A 14,852-nucleotide genomic window follows, 5' to 3' on the forward strand; every position below is an offset into this window, starting at 1 on the left:
TTCTTGTTTTTACATGAATGGTGTTTCCGCGTTACAGACATTGCATTAATGTGAACATTTTTAAAAATTCCAAAATTGAACGTAGGTGTTCACAGGACAGTGACAATATTATTAAAATATATTATGATTTAGGAGGGATGTGAATAGAAATATCATGCTGGTTCAACCCATTAAGGATAAGCATAACCGCGTTTCTACCACTAGAGCCGGGAGCGCTGTTGTGTCTTTCTACCTTTAAAGCCGGGAGCGCGGATACGTCTGTGTCTTTTTTTAAGCCAATCCTCCGTGTTTTAGCCAATTTAATGCATCAGAATATACACGTGAGGGTGTCGCGAGACCGTGGAGGATGTCGCAAATTTTTTTGGAGCCGTAGGCTAATGGCGGACGCCGTCGATCGCCAGGAGCTCTGAAATAAATAACGGCAGTTATATACAGACGCGCTTGTGGACTTCGAACCAGTGGAACCAGTCGAACGTGATATGATATGGTTTGTAGACAATGACGATAGTGAGGTCTTTGGAACAGAATAGAGGATGGTAATTTTTTTTAAATTAAAATCGTGCTTCTCTTGTACTGACACGTTATTTTTACATCTTTGATTGAAACAATAAATAATAATAAACTCTGCCTGTGTGAAAGCCACATATCTAAGCTCTGTAATTCTTTTGGAATAATGTTTCTGTCTGCTACAGGGGCTGAGATATTAATTATTTTCTAAGTGTTGAATTTCTGAGAAAACTTCAGGTTTTCAAGGGTAATTCCAAAGGCGACCTCAGATTTTGGGGAGCTGTTGAGCCAGGCGCTTTAGGCCTTGATGGGTTAAACTCTACAAGCCCTATTTTGGAAGCCTAGTGCATGTGCGCTTATATATACATAAAACTTCATTTTCGTGTTAGTGCAAGTCTAGCCTACCAAGTTTGGGGTCGTGTTGCGCACGGAGTTGCTTCGCTACCGACTGAGCCGATAATTTGGTAAAAGAAAGTAATCTACACTTGGCATCAAAAAGTAGAATAGATTTTCGCGGGTCAACCTATGAAAGCATGTCTAACTCTGTGTGCAGGTGGTGTAACACGATTTTGGTTTATTTGGTATCAAGGTGCAGACAAATTTGGCACTCCATGGACATGCGTGGTTGCTTTCATCGGACTTCATTCCTAAATATGACACTGGTGTACAGTCCATCTGAATCATCATAGAAATCGATTAGTTGAAATGGATTATAGTCATTATTGTTTACAAAAATATTTTGATAGCACCCCCATCGCTATTGCGGGGATTGGGTGGTGTCACACACAGACGCACAATTGTCGGTGCAAGGCGGTCTCCAATTTTTGTTTGTCTTAGTCTATCAGTCTTTTCTTAGGCTTGGCCTTATGACAATAACAAACATGTTTCATGTTTCAACTTGTATTAAAATATGAGCAGGTGTGAGATGATATATTCCCAAGTCTTCTGATGTACAGGGAGCTTTAGCCAGCTTTTACTTTTAATAAATTCACCAACTGCTCCTCCCGAACTGCCATACTGCCTTTGGAGTTGTTAGAATATATGGGCTTTCAACTGTTGTTGTGACATCAATATCAATATAATTACTGCAAAACATCTGTGCAGCGAGATGATCAGGCAGGCAGGTTGGACTATTTTTATATTTGGGCTAACAGAATAATAAAAAGGATGTGTTATACATTACATTATAAAGCTACTGTCACTTCATTGAAATTTACACTATCTATAAACACTATCTCTGCATTGCCCAAACACATTTTACATCATATATCATTATAATATCACATTTGACTTCAATGCATTAAAACACTTGCACCCCCCCAGCCCTAAAAAAAAGGTAATAGTACATTAATTAATAACAACACTATAGACAACAATAATAATTACTCTACATGAGGTGTGTCCAAAGTCTAGCCCGGGGGCCAAATGTGGCCCGTGTTCATATTTCTACCGGCCCGCAGCCTTTGGCATAAAATGAATAACGAGTGGCCCGACAGTGGTGTTGACCACAGTACAAAATACACTTGTAAAAAAAAAAATGTTTATCCACCAGATGGCAGCAGACTTGTGGCTGTATTCTCGGGAGAAATACATGGACACATCATGGACTGGTCTCCAACCCATTGCATAGCAATCTCACTACAAGCACTCAGGGCCAAATTCTGTAAAGGATTGCGTGCCTTTTGCGTGGCGCTAACCTAAAAAGAATTTGCCCACCTCTATGCAAATGCGACTCATTGATAAACAACATATGTTTCACTAGTCCACTGATAGTGTAGTGGTACACACGCCTGAGTTGTGTGCGGGCAGCGTGGGATCGATTCCCGCTCAGTGACAGTGTCTATGTGTGCCCTGCGACTGGCTGGCGACCAGTTCGGGGTGTAGTCTGCCTTCGCCCATTGACGGCTGGGATAGGCTCCAGCAATTCCCCGCGACCCTGTATAGGATAAGCGGTTTGGAAGATGACATGACATGACATGTTTCACTAAGGCGGTTTCATATACAGAGAAGAGACGTGTAAGGCATGGCAAACGTATCATATCGGTATTGATTGTATTGCCAGAAAAACTATTGGTATCGTATCGAATCTGTAAATTGTGGTATCGCCCATCCCTAGCCACTGTTAATGGCCACACGGAGTTTGAATGGAGCAAAGCTGGTGTAAAGTTGTGCTCCTCTGTGAAAGCCTCTTTTTTCAGGGGACATTGAAATGGTCAGCTCATCAGCAAGCTTTTCCGAAGCCTGATAATGATACAGATCATTTGAAACAGGTGTGTTGCATCAGGGAGAGATGGAAAACATGCAGGATAGGTGCCCTTGAGGACTGGACTTGGTGACCCCTGCTTTAAAGCAATGGATTTCTGAACACAAGCAATATTGTAACACATGTTGACAGACCATTTAACAATACCCACGGGTTTTAAATTATTTATCCTCTGTGAAGAACAACTATGATTGCTATACTGAGAGGCCGAGAAAGGAGCTGAGCCTCCAGTACAATATATCCATTTGTATGTTTTATACTGCCCCAAGGTGGCCAAGACGTGCACGCCAGAATGAGCAGCACAAGTCTAGGAGAACATATTACAAAAACTCCGTAATTCTTTTTAATTATATTTAAATATGTCATTAATGTATATTTATTATATAAGAATAACATTATAGAATGCTATTTTTCTCATTTAAAAACACTAGAATTTTTGGGTTGATTTTTGAGTGGTGGGTAAAGCGGATTAATGGCATATGCATTCGTTCCAATGAAAGATGATTTGGGATCCAAGTGTTTTTTTAGTTACTCACGTGGTCAAAGAACAAATACACCTCTGACCTCAACACACCACTGTACTTCACCAAAACGTCTACAGGATTCCATCCAGTGCTTGTCTTTATTTCGTTAAAATAGTAAAGAATTAGGTCATTTTTAGGGTGGAAATTTAGGATATAAATTGGCTTTTTGGTGTGTGAGAAAGGCCCCTGGGAATAAAGTATACTCAATCTTAATCATTTTAGAAACTAACAGGAGCTGAAATGTCAGTAATTGTTAGACTTTAAAGTAGGAGGGAAAGCGGATCTTTGATGAGTTTAGACATTGTAATTACAGTGAGAGTGTGTAGAAACACACGCTTTCAAATGATGCCCAACTCCCAGCATCAGTCCTACACAATTAGCCTGACTCACTCATCAAACCAGACCGAGCTGTGTGGTCCACTTCTGAAGAGACATCATTGTTCCATGCAAAGCAGCCTGCTCCAGCTAAAGCACAGTTCTCATAATAATCTTTTACTTTAAGTATGGCACAGCCATAAAGAAATGTTGCACTTCACCTTGTTTCATACCCTATATAGGATAAGCGGTTTGGAAGATGACATGACCTTGTTTCATTTAGATGCTGAATGACGTGTTTCATGAAATCACCGCCTCCACACTACAGTATCAAAAGAAAGTTTGAAAACAAATTTCAACACGAGTTGAAGCGGTACATGATAAATGTACTTCTTTGTGCACAAAAATGCAATGCTACAACAATAAAACCCACGTTATTTTTTTCCACCAATATTGAATGACGTTTTAGCCTTAGCAATTCAGTTAGCCACCAAGTATGACATTTGTTGACAAACGAGTTTTGTTGAGTGTCATTGATTCATTCGAGAAGCTGCTGGCTGCATATTGTGAAGAGCGGGGTTGGTGCGTGAGAATCACCTGTCGTGATTAATCCATATTTGACCTGGTGATATTGTCTGTGAAATGCACCTTTCTTTTTCATCTTGGGCTTAGGCTCTTTCCAAGTATGTCTGTTTTTGTTTTTGTTTGCTTGTGTTTTTCTTTTACTCACTTGGTAGCTTTGGGGTTTAATATTAGTGTATCTTGACAAGCATAAAGCATTTACCAACTAAAAACACGGCATTGGACCGTATAAACCAATATTTGGACCTCGTGCACGAAAACAGGGGTAAACTACTTTGTTCTAAATTAGTGTAATGTAAAATTAGATTATAAAAGAAAGTCATCCATCGACAAGCACTTCACAACTGTATCTAATTATATGTGAGAAGTTTTGAAAGAAACATGCACTCTCTAGAAATCCTCACGGAGTCAATGGAAGCAAACAAATTAAGGTGAGAAACGTAGTTATATAGAGTTGGCAATATGTTGATGTAAATCAATCATTAATCCTGTCTTTAAATGTGTTAGTTGAAGTTTAATCATCAGATAAATTTGAAATAGTGAAAAAGTATCACATACTCCCTTGTGTACAAATGTAACTTGTGTACAAAACCTTAAATTATTATAATCACACTAAAAATGATTGTAAAATGACATGTTTTCACATGCTCCTAACAAAATTCACAAATTGTTTTGAAATTTAGATTTTTTGCCCACCTGTAGTTATTTCACAGTACAGGCTGATGATGTGATATTACATTTTATCAAGGCACGCGGTTGGGGGGAAAAAGTTTTAAGAGTGCTAAAAGTTTTCACTTTCTTGTCAGATCTGTGAAGCTATCAACGTACCACTGTCTGTTAGTGACCATCCAGCTATGAGAAGATCACCGAGAGAGAAAGTCAATGGAGGAGCTGGTTATTGTCAGCTTCAAAATAAATATTATGTAGCTGCAGTCCACCAGAAAGAAGAAGCACTGAGGATCCACATTGAGAAAAAGACTGTTGCCATCATATTTGATTTAATTCCAGGGGCTGAGAGGAGGTGTGTGCTAAACATCCTTTTTCAATAAAGAATATACACATTTGTAAATATCTGATGCTTTTTCAAACATGTTTTGTAAAATGCATACAAACTAAATGGGCGTCCGCCATAGACGGACGGATAGGCGGACCAGTCCATCACATAGGCGGTAAGCCCAGCTGTCTATTACGAGTATGTGTTCATGCAACTTTCTTCGTGAGTATTGCCGTGTTTGCGTCGTCAAAATTCCGGGAATTAGTCAGTGCCCAAAATAGACAGTGCCGTTAAGGCCTGGATAGACCAAACTGATGTCGGACGTCGGGAAGCGTCAGATTACGCCGTCAGATTGATGTAGCGAACACCGTCGTAACTAGAGGTGTCAAATTAGTGCATTAATTGCGTTCAATTAATTACAGCCACAGTTAAAGCGTTAATTTTTTAATCGCATTAATCTAATTTTTAATAGGCAGAGTGATATGCCTTCTTTGTAAAAAGGGCTTTGCTTACCAAAGAAGCAGTCCAAGCCTACCACATACGTATATGCAAAGTAACCAGCCGCGACTAAAGCCACAGCTAATGATAGCAACGAAGATGTTAATGTAGCGAGCCATTGCAACTCTCTTCACCAAACTAAACTCAAGAACAGCCGCGTATGAGCAAGTCCGCCACCGACGGAGTGACAAATGTTCTTGCCAAGTGAATAGCGATGAACTGCAGGCCGATGAACATAGTTGAGGACAAGGGATTTATTGAGGTGTTTCAAACAGCGCCCAATGACCCGTCATACAAACCACAGTGCAGGACTGCAGTGATGACTAAATTCAACTAGAAGAAAAAATACGGTGAAAAGAAAAGCAAGCTTGATGTTTTGATGGGGGATTCTGACAAATTTGCTATAACTGCAGATCACTGGCCCTCAACTTGCAACCACGGTTATTTGGAGGCTGACTTGACACTTTATTGATTGTGAGTGGAACTTCAACTCATTTTACATTGATCGTTGTGAAAACAAAAACAGGCAATTGGCTGATAATTGCGAAAAACAGTTGCCCAAGGTGGCAAATGAATGGTTAATTGAAAAAAAGATAAACACCATAAATACATATATATGTATACAGACAATGGAGGGTAGGTTTGAGGTTCTTTCTTTCCGACAATGATCTTCTTATTGTAGTGAAGAGAAAACTCTCTTAAGTAGCTGACAGTTCCGGCTGTCACTGCAGCTTTGCCCTGAGATGTCACTGCTTTCTCGTGACATGTCTAAAAACATCTGACCAGGTCGGGGGAACTTTCAAAATAATCAAGCACTCAAAGCACGCACAAACCTGACCGTCACCGACATTTCAGCACTATTACATTTAGTTGCCAAATCCACCTACTTTCAATACAGGACAAGATTCGAGAAACAAAAAGAAGGCTTCACAATGGGAGACCCACTATCTGCAATTGTGAGCAGTTTCTTCATGGAGGATCTGGAAACCAAAGCCATTCAAACTGTAACGCTACAATACAAACCCACACTCTGGAAGCCATACCTTGACAACATATTGGAAATAACAAAGACGGGACACGCACAAGAATTCCGATATCATCTCAACACCATTGACAACACCGGAAACATACAATTTACACATGAAGAAGAATCACACCGGACCATATCATTTCTGGACTCAAATATTCACCACAAGGAAGGCGGCAGTATAAAAATCACAATATACAGGAACGCCACACATAGGGACCAACACCTCCTCTGGACATCAGAACATCCCACAGCACACAAACTCTCTGTAGTAAGAATTAGCATCATAACAGACAATAAAGACTGTTATGATGGAAGAAAACCACATATAAAACGCACTCACACTCTGCCATACCCCAAATAGGCCATCAACAAAGGAAAACATAAGCCAGACTGAACCAACAGCGAAAAAAAGCAAGAAAGACAAAACTGCATTGACAGTGAAAATAAGGACATCATTAACACTTCCATATGTCAGAGGAATTACAGAACCCATCCAACGCATCATGAGAAAACAACAAATACATACTGCAGAAAAACCACATCAAAAGCTACGACAACAACTTGTGCGAGCAAAACATACCATAACACCCGACAAAAAATGCAACATAATTTACGAAATTCCATGCAAATCATGCAATAAAACATACATTGGAGGAACTGGTCGGAATTTCAGCACCCGCAAAAAAGAACATCAAACAGAATGTGAAAAAGAAACAACAGGACATTACACCAGAACCCCAAAACAAAAAGCTGAACAAGAAAACAAGAAATCAGCCATAACAGACCACTGCAGAAGAAATAAACAGACCATGGACTGGGGTAAGGGCAGAGTTATAACATCGGAAACCAATAAATTGAAAAGATGGATCAAGGAGGCTATTGAACTAAGGAGACGTGGAGATGGAACCATCAACAGAGACGAAGAGGCCTCCATGCTCCCACACACCTGGGACAACATCATCCAATGGCGGCAGGGGGTTGGAGCGCAGCCTTGATCAGGTCGGGGAGCCTTATTTTGAAGGTTTCCCCGATCGAATGAAACAGTAAAGATTAATAAACTCGGGCCAGTGTGAAAGCCTCATATCTAAGGTCTCAAATTCTATTGGAATTATGTTTCTATCTGCTACAGGGGCTGAGATATTAATTATTTTGTTGAATATTAATAATATAATATTTGTTGAATTTCCGGGTTTTTCAAGGGTAATTCCAAAGACGACCTTAGGTTTTGGGGAGCTGTTGAGCCAGGCGCGTTAGACTTTAATGGGTTAATATATCTGTGTGGATCGCAAACCTTAACCGTGCTCCTGACTGGTGGTTGGTGGACCATTGTAGTAGGGAGGCTGTGACCCAGTAGAGCTTTATACCTAGCAACTACCCCCACCATAAACTGATAGATATACACTACAAAAACGGGTGAGCATGGCACACAATACAACACAAAGTGCATCACAGTATGAGAACTTCACAGTCACAAGTAGGTGGCAGCTGCCCGTGTGGCTTCCTGCTGTAATCACTTTGATATTTTTAAACCAGACCAAAAGAAAACTGGAGTGCATATGAGTGGTGGGTGATATGGCTGTGTCACAACACAGCCAAGTTAAGATAGCTTACATTATTTACTCACCTCTGATTTTATTGTTCTGTATTTATCTCAATGTGTGTTTCTCTTTTGTTAGTTTATGTGTCATTTCTTCAGTAAACCTAAGGTGGTACCATACCTGGAAGAACACTGACATGAGCATTAAGATCTTAACCTTGTTCAAATGTATAATAAGTGGACAGCAATGATTCCTGATTAAGATAATAATGACCATACTGTTAGTTTTGTCTGTCCACATCTCTTTAAGTGGTCTTGCTTTTGTTATGCACGAAATAGTACGAAACATTTAGATACTGTATGTATAAACAAACCCCATAAAAACCTTTATTCTTTCAACATTTCTAATTGTTTATACTGCATTACTTTGAATTTATACTGTATGCCCATACAAATGCTAACTTGTTAACTCCTCTATTTTTAGCCTTTTTCATACTAGAACATTATGCTGGCCGCATGAATCCCATGCCAGTGAGGTCAATGTCATTATTGCTAGACATACCACTGATGTCATCTCTTAATTTACATGCCCATATCGGTGTGAGTAGTATGAGATAAGTCTAGGGGACGATGGGGCTAGATTTGAAAGGAACTTGACCTGGTAAATCATCAGTACTTATTTATCGCCATAATCAAAATAAGGTAAAGCTGATTAGCCAGGGTGAAATCCTTCCTTTGGCATCCCCATCACTTCCATCTGACATATGGTAACTTGACCCACGATAGAAATTGCAGAGCTGCCAGCTGAAAGAATTAAATTGAGGAAAGCATTGAAATGAGAATGCGTATAATGCTCTGCACCAGCATTCACTGTGGGCCTACTTGTAAATGCTCTAATCCTCTTATATCAGTCCATAACTTTTTTTTTTTTTTTTAATTCTGGTTTCCAGAGCTGGGCAGTCCGTCCCGGGGCTGGAACACTCCGGCCGGACACCCATTTTTGGTGCGGAAGGTGACCCGTTTCAAAAAAGGGGCGGACTAAGCAAGGACAGAGGTCGATTTTAGTCCGGCCCACTAATCGCCCCGCGCGCTTGTGACATGGTCGCAAGGCGACCAAAGTTCATGTCAACCTACTCGGTGATATAGGCAAACAATAAAAAATCCATTTGAACATTTCAAACTAATCATTAATTATCCAACTGCACACCAAACTTTAAAGGACATATAGTTGCGGTGTCAGTTTTCCTGCTACACTCCAAGATTACAATAACCCTTCTTCACAACATGACAAAAGCTTTACCTTTACATGCATATGTTAACAAGGCAGGGAGGTCATTGTTTGTTGTGCAGTCCTCAGCCATGGTTTCATAAAGTAGAACGCATATGTGTCCAGAATTTTGCTCACCATATTCATAGTGGAAGTGGGAACAAATCAAAATTAAAAAAGTAGTGTTTAGAATTGTGGCAAATTCATATATTTTGTGTCATGGTGCTTTTTAGATATGAATTAAATTAATAAGTCAGCAACGTCCGTCTGCAAAGTGGTGTCAGTGACAATCACTCTGATTGGCTGTCAGCCAGGAAATGCAAATCAGTGCATGAGCTAGATGAATTTGTAAAATGGTGTTTATTTTCATTTATTTCAGCTCTTTAAACCAAGCAATATTGTATTTTTAACTGTATTGCATTGGTTCAAGTAAAACACATTTTCAATGTTTAAAATAAAGTAATATACCAATTCTACAATGAAATATGTTCCTTTCCACAAATATTAAGTGTAAAATTAACACTTAATAATTTTTCTGTTTTTCTACCATATGTTGCCTTAAAATACACACCGATTCATTGTTATTCATATTACAGATTTTTTGATGTCATGATTTTACAGCATATTAATGTTAATTTCATAAACATTTTTTACAGTGCAGGTATAAGATCCTCGCTCATGGTTCTCCAAGCCCGGTCTCTTTTTTTCTTGTACCAGTATTTGTAGCTGGCCGCGTCATATGTAGCCCAGTGAATATTTTGTTTTAAACATTAAACAATTTTGCTATTTTAATTTTGTGAACGTTCTCAAAAATAATACAAATAAAAAAGATGCTTGTTGGTTCTGCATTGTCTGTTGTAACAAGGAGGACATTTATTAATGAGACACACTTGTGTGACGTAGCTGCGCTTTCCCGGCAAAGCAGAGACAGCTTCTGTACGGGGGGAGAATGCTCCATTACCAGTGTGAATGTGACATGTTTTCTCTTGCTCCATCACAGAATAAAAAAGTGTTTGTCCTGACTTCTGGGCAACTACATCACTCATAATGCATATTGCTACTGGCTCCTGCGCACACCGGCTCTCTGCCGTCTGTCAACAACTACAATAATAACAATATAATAACAATACGCTGCTTACAAGATCGCGACATACCAACGGACTGTGTGCTCCTCCTGATGGACGGTTCAGGTAAAATGACAGATGACAATCAGCTGGTATTTGTAACCTTTGCACCGAAACCACGGACATTCACAGAGCCATATAAAAGAATAGCAAATAATTGATCACGTTGAGGATACGTCAAATTATTTTGCCCAACAGCTACATACATTTGTTCATTAATTCAGAAGTCTTAACACTGACCTATTTCACATCCGCTGCATTGACATATAAATAATGGGCACTGTCAAGTAAAGCAAGCAGTTACTTTACAGCTCTCGACTCGCTCACTTCGTCTCCTTACACACATACAATTATCTCTCCCACGGCGTCATGCGAGGAAGGCCAGTGGGTCGAGGCCGGAAGGGTGCTACCCAGGTCGCGACCGGAGGGCGGGGAACTGACCGGCAAAAAAGGGTTAAGTGCATTCATCCAAGTGAAAAGAGACACCTTGATACTGAGCTGCCAATTTATCCAATAATGCTGTTTAGTGCAACATTTGACACCAATTACCCCCATTCTGCTTTGATGACCTTTTGACAGACTGACATCAGAAATTAATGCGTAGCGTTGGGCTACTTAATTGCACATGTATGCCGTTTGAGTACACAAACACGGAGGAGAGTCAAAAGAGAGGTAGAGAGGGAGACGCGCTTGTGACATGTTCCTGCAAATTGTTTATAACATTGGCCAGAGTAGCCCAAAGCTCCATAAAAGACCATAATCTATTGTAGATAAATATTAAAACCCATGCCTTTGTTGCTGTTGATGCTGAGCAAGCTAAGAGGTGAAACAATTGGATAGAAACGTCTTATCAGGTTGTTGAATTCTGTAACTGCACATGAAGATTAATCGCACCTGCCTTGATCTTCAACCTTTCTTTGAAACATGACATCAACACAGCAAGTGCCTTAACAGGGAGCAGGCGAAGGCGTTTTGTCCAGGGAAATACGACCACTAGAGAGCCAGAAAGCAGCACATGCACAGAAGCGTGACCTTGCTTTGTCATCTCTGCCACACAGATGTGGAAACTGTTGCCAATGCATTTGCACAGTAGTAATAACTAGGTTGCATAAATGTAACACAGCCAGATGCAGTTGAAGCGTAACAAGAGTGCACAGGTGTAGACTTGCGAAATGAATTGTGTCACCACCAATTGCATTATCATTTGGTTGATTCACCCCCCCCCACACACACACACACACAAAACATCTGCAGAAAATTGTGTAATTGGATGTTATCAAATTGTTTGCTTTTTTCTAACTCCACTATCCATGATCCATCCATCAATCTATCCATCCATCCATTTTCTTCCACTTATCAGGTTGGGTCAAGGGCCAGTAGGGAATGTGGAGTGTGCCAGAAATACCTGACCACGCAATTGTTCAGGCAGCAACCTTACCAGATGCCCGACCCACCTCATCTGGCTTGTCTCGATGCAAAGGAGCAGCGACTCTAATCTAAGCCCCTGTTGGATGACCCAGCTTCTTCCCCATCTCTAAATGACTCACTCACTTTTGGTCGATTCGCTTGTTTCTGCGATTTTATTTTTTCGCTCAGGACACACAGCTTGTGGCCATAGATGAAGGTGGGAACATCATTCATAAAGTGTACCGCCTTTCGGTACAACTCCCTCTTCACCATAACAGACCGATACAGAGTCAACATCACTGCAGACGCTTCGCCGATCCGCCTGTCGGTATTCCGCTCCATTCTCACCTCACTCATGAATAAGACCCCAAGATAATTGATCTCCTCTTTTGTAGCAGGATTTCCTCCCTGATTCGGAAAGGGCACTCCATCCTTTACCCGTGACTGAATTATTATTTCTAGTAGTAAGAAGAAGTTGTAGATCTTTTCAAACAGTGTATCTTCGAAACTTGGAAATGTCTTATTTTTAAATGTATGTACAAAGATCCAATGTCCATTCTTGGAATGTACTCAGAGAGATTTTGCTTGTCTTGTGTGTGGTTTCCAGTGCCAACAAAGAACTCTGAAGCCTACTTTGCTGAGAAATATGCAATTGAAGTCCAGTTAGCACTTTTAGTATAAGGGGCTTTTGTGGTCTTCATTATGGGAATTGAGACTACATTTGGCAAACAAAAGTTGGCAGCGCACATATTTTTATACTGGCAGCGTGACTGACAATTTTTTTGTCTTTCATGAGGAATATTCGGTATGGGCTTTCATCATTATACTGCGGCTTGTAAAATGCTTGAGTGTGTCTTTCTCAACCTATAGAGACAAATACCCTTTCAAAATAATGATAGACCTGATGCTCTTTGTTGACTGGTGTTGTCATTCCATCGTGTCTGTATGTTTGTACCAAATCTGTTCTGGACCTGTACAAATCTGTGATCTTTGGCCTCAGTGGAAATAAATTAGCACCAGAGGTATGTGAGGAACTATGCGTTTGTGTTTGCTTTTATGTCTGTTGAAATAGTGGCAAGCATTGAGACTAAGAAGCCCTCCAAGACTGGCAATGCTGTGCCAACCTTCATATTAACACACACAAATACAAGGCGGTGTCAGAAGTCATGCGTGCTTCTCAAATTCATTATAACTTGGATGGAAAAGGAAGCCCCATTTTGGCCACACACATACAAGACAAATGTGTTTGCAGTACAAATCCAGGTGAAATGTAATAGTTCAGTTTTCAAAAGCCAACATGTCCGTTTAAGATTGTCCGTATTTGTGGGAGTGCGTCTCAATTACAAGCGGAACAGCAGTCGCATAGCACGTTGTTGTCCGTTGATCTCCACCTTAAGGAATGTGTACAAGCTGAGCGCGACTATTCGCTGGGCATCACAAATGTGTTCAACAGCCACCTCAACATGCTACTAAGAGAACATTAAGAGATCCGAGGCTCAACATGACAAATTCCAAATGGCTGTCACCTCGTCACTTATGCTGTGCAGTGCTCACGTGGCAAAGCGTCCCCCCTCCCATTTCATAGAATGTTTATTTAATCGACAGAACTTGAGGTACCATGATACCTCGTCATGTTAATCCTTGGGAACACGCCACAGAGTTGTAGAGGCAGAGTGAGGCAAAAATATTCAGCGTAAGTTTAAATGGTTTAAATCACATTGGCCTTTAATTAAGATAGAAGGGGTTTGTAAAAACAGTGAAGATTGAAACAGACATGCAAGGCAAGTCAAACAGTCACTTCTAAGACAAAGTTGATTGACAAAGCACTGTGTGCCTACCTTAGTGAGAGGGTGCGCTGCCTAGGGATCATTGGTTTTTCAAGTCGAGAGCAAACGCATCAAACCTTCAACCTTGTGTGGCAGTAAAGGAAGCAGATGAGAAGAGGATCTCTGGACTCTGTGTACAGAGACACTAGGCAAAGTGGGCTGAGCCACAGAATCCACCCGCCGTCAGCAAGCAACAGCAGCAGCAGCAGCAGCAGCAGCAGCAGCAGCAGCTCCACAGCTGCGCTCAGCTCGGGGAGATCCGAGAAGCGGCAGAAGGAAAGAGACGGGCTGCTGCTGCTCTCTCTCCTCGATCCTGCAGCTCGCACTGACTCTCCGGATCTCTGCTGCTCTGCTTTCCCCCTCTCTACTTAAAGCCCTTCCTTGTACACACATGGATTTCCAACACTGCATCTCCACTCCCTCTCTCTTTCTGGCTCACGTGCACACACACACTCCTCTTACTGAGGATGCTTTGCCCGCGATCGCAATTGTCTTTCATTGGAGTCCGATATCACATCCAGAGTTTATCGATTAAAAAAAATATATGTTCTGTTATTATGTTCAAATTTTACACATGGGAAAATCCAAGGACTACTCAAAGAGATAACACAAAAGAGATACAGGATGATGACAAAATTCCCAACCTGCTCGCATGAGGGTTCCTGCAGGGTGGGTGACACGGCTTTGCTTTGATGTGCAAGTGAAATGTCATGCATGTTAGCTAGTGAGCCCAGATACTAGTTGCCAGTGGCGATGGCACGCTTGTGTGTGTTTCTACATTCGCATGTGCCATTCTGGATTCAAATGCAATTTTTGAAAACTCCAGAGGACCTGACTGCGAGCACAATTCATAAAAGAAAAAGCGAAACAAAAGACTTGTTCCCGTGCTGCAAGGAGGAAAGTGAATGACTGTGTGACCTTTAAGGCTAAAATTCATTTGAGATAATATAAAGCCCAATGCATACCGGTACATGTCTT

At 40.8% G+C, this 14,852-nt stretch overlaps 1 protein-coding gene across 3 annotated transcripts in view; it reads right to left on the bottom strand.

Moving 5' to 3' along the window:
* opn7b (opsin 7, group member b) overlaps positions 1 to 14,539 on the bottom strand; it is a 60,727-nt gene extending 46,188 nt beyond the window's left edge. For 2 of the 3 annotated variants that reach the window (XM_086030569.1, XM_086030544.1), the window contains exon 1: positions 13,887 to 14,227. The gene's annotated coding sequence lies outside the window, so the exon portion shown is untranslated. Of the gene's footprint in view, positions 1 to 13,886; positions 14,228 to 14,518 lie in introns of those variants that run through there. The other variant, XM_086030551.1, reaches the window with a different exon arrangement.
* Between the last annotated feature and the right edge of the window lie 313 nt (positions 14,540 to 14,852).

This window comes from Filicampus tigris, chromosome 1 (assembly GCF_054856515.1).
Source record: "Filicampus tigris isolate MCC_2025a chromosome 1, RoL_Ftig_1.0, whole genome shotgun sequence".
Classification (NCBI taxonomy): Eukaryota; Metazoa; Chordata; class Actinopteri; order Syngnathiformes; family Syngnathidae; genus Filicampus; species Filicampus tigris.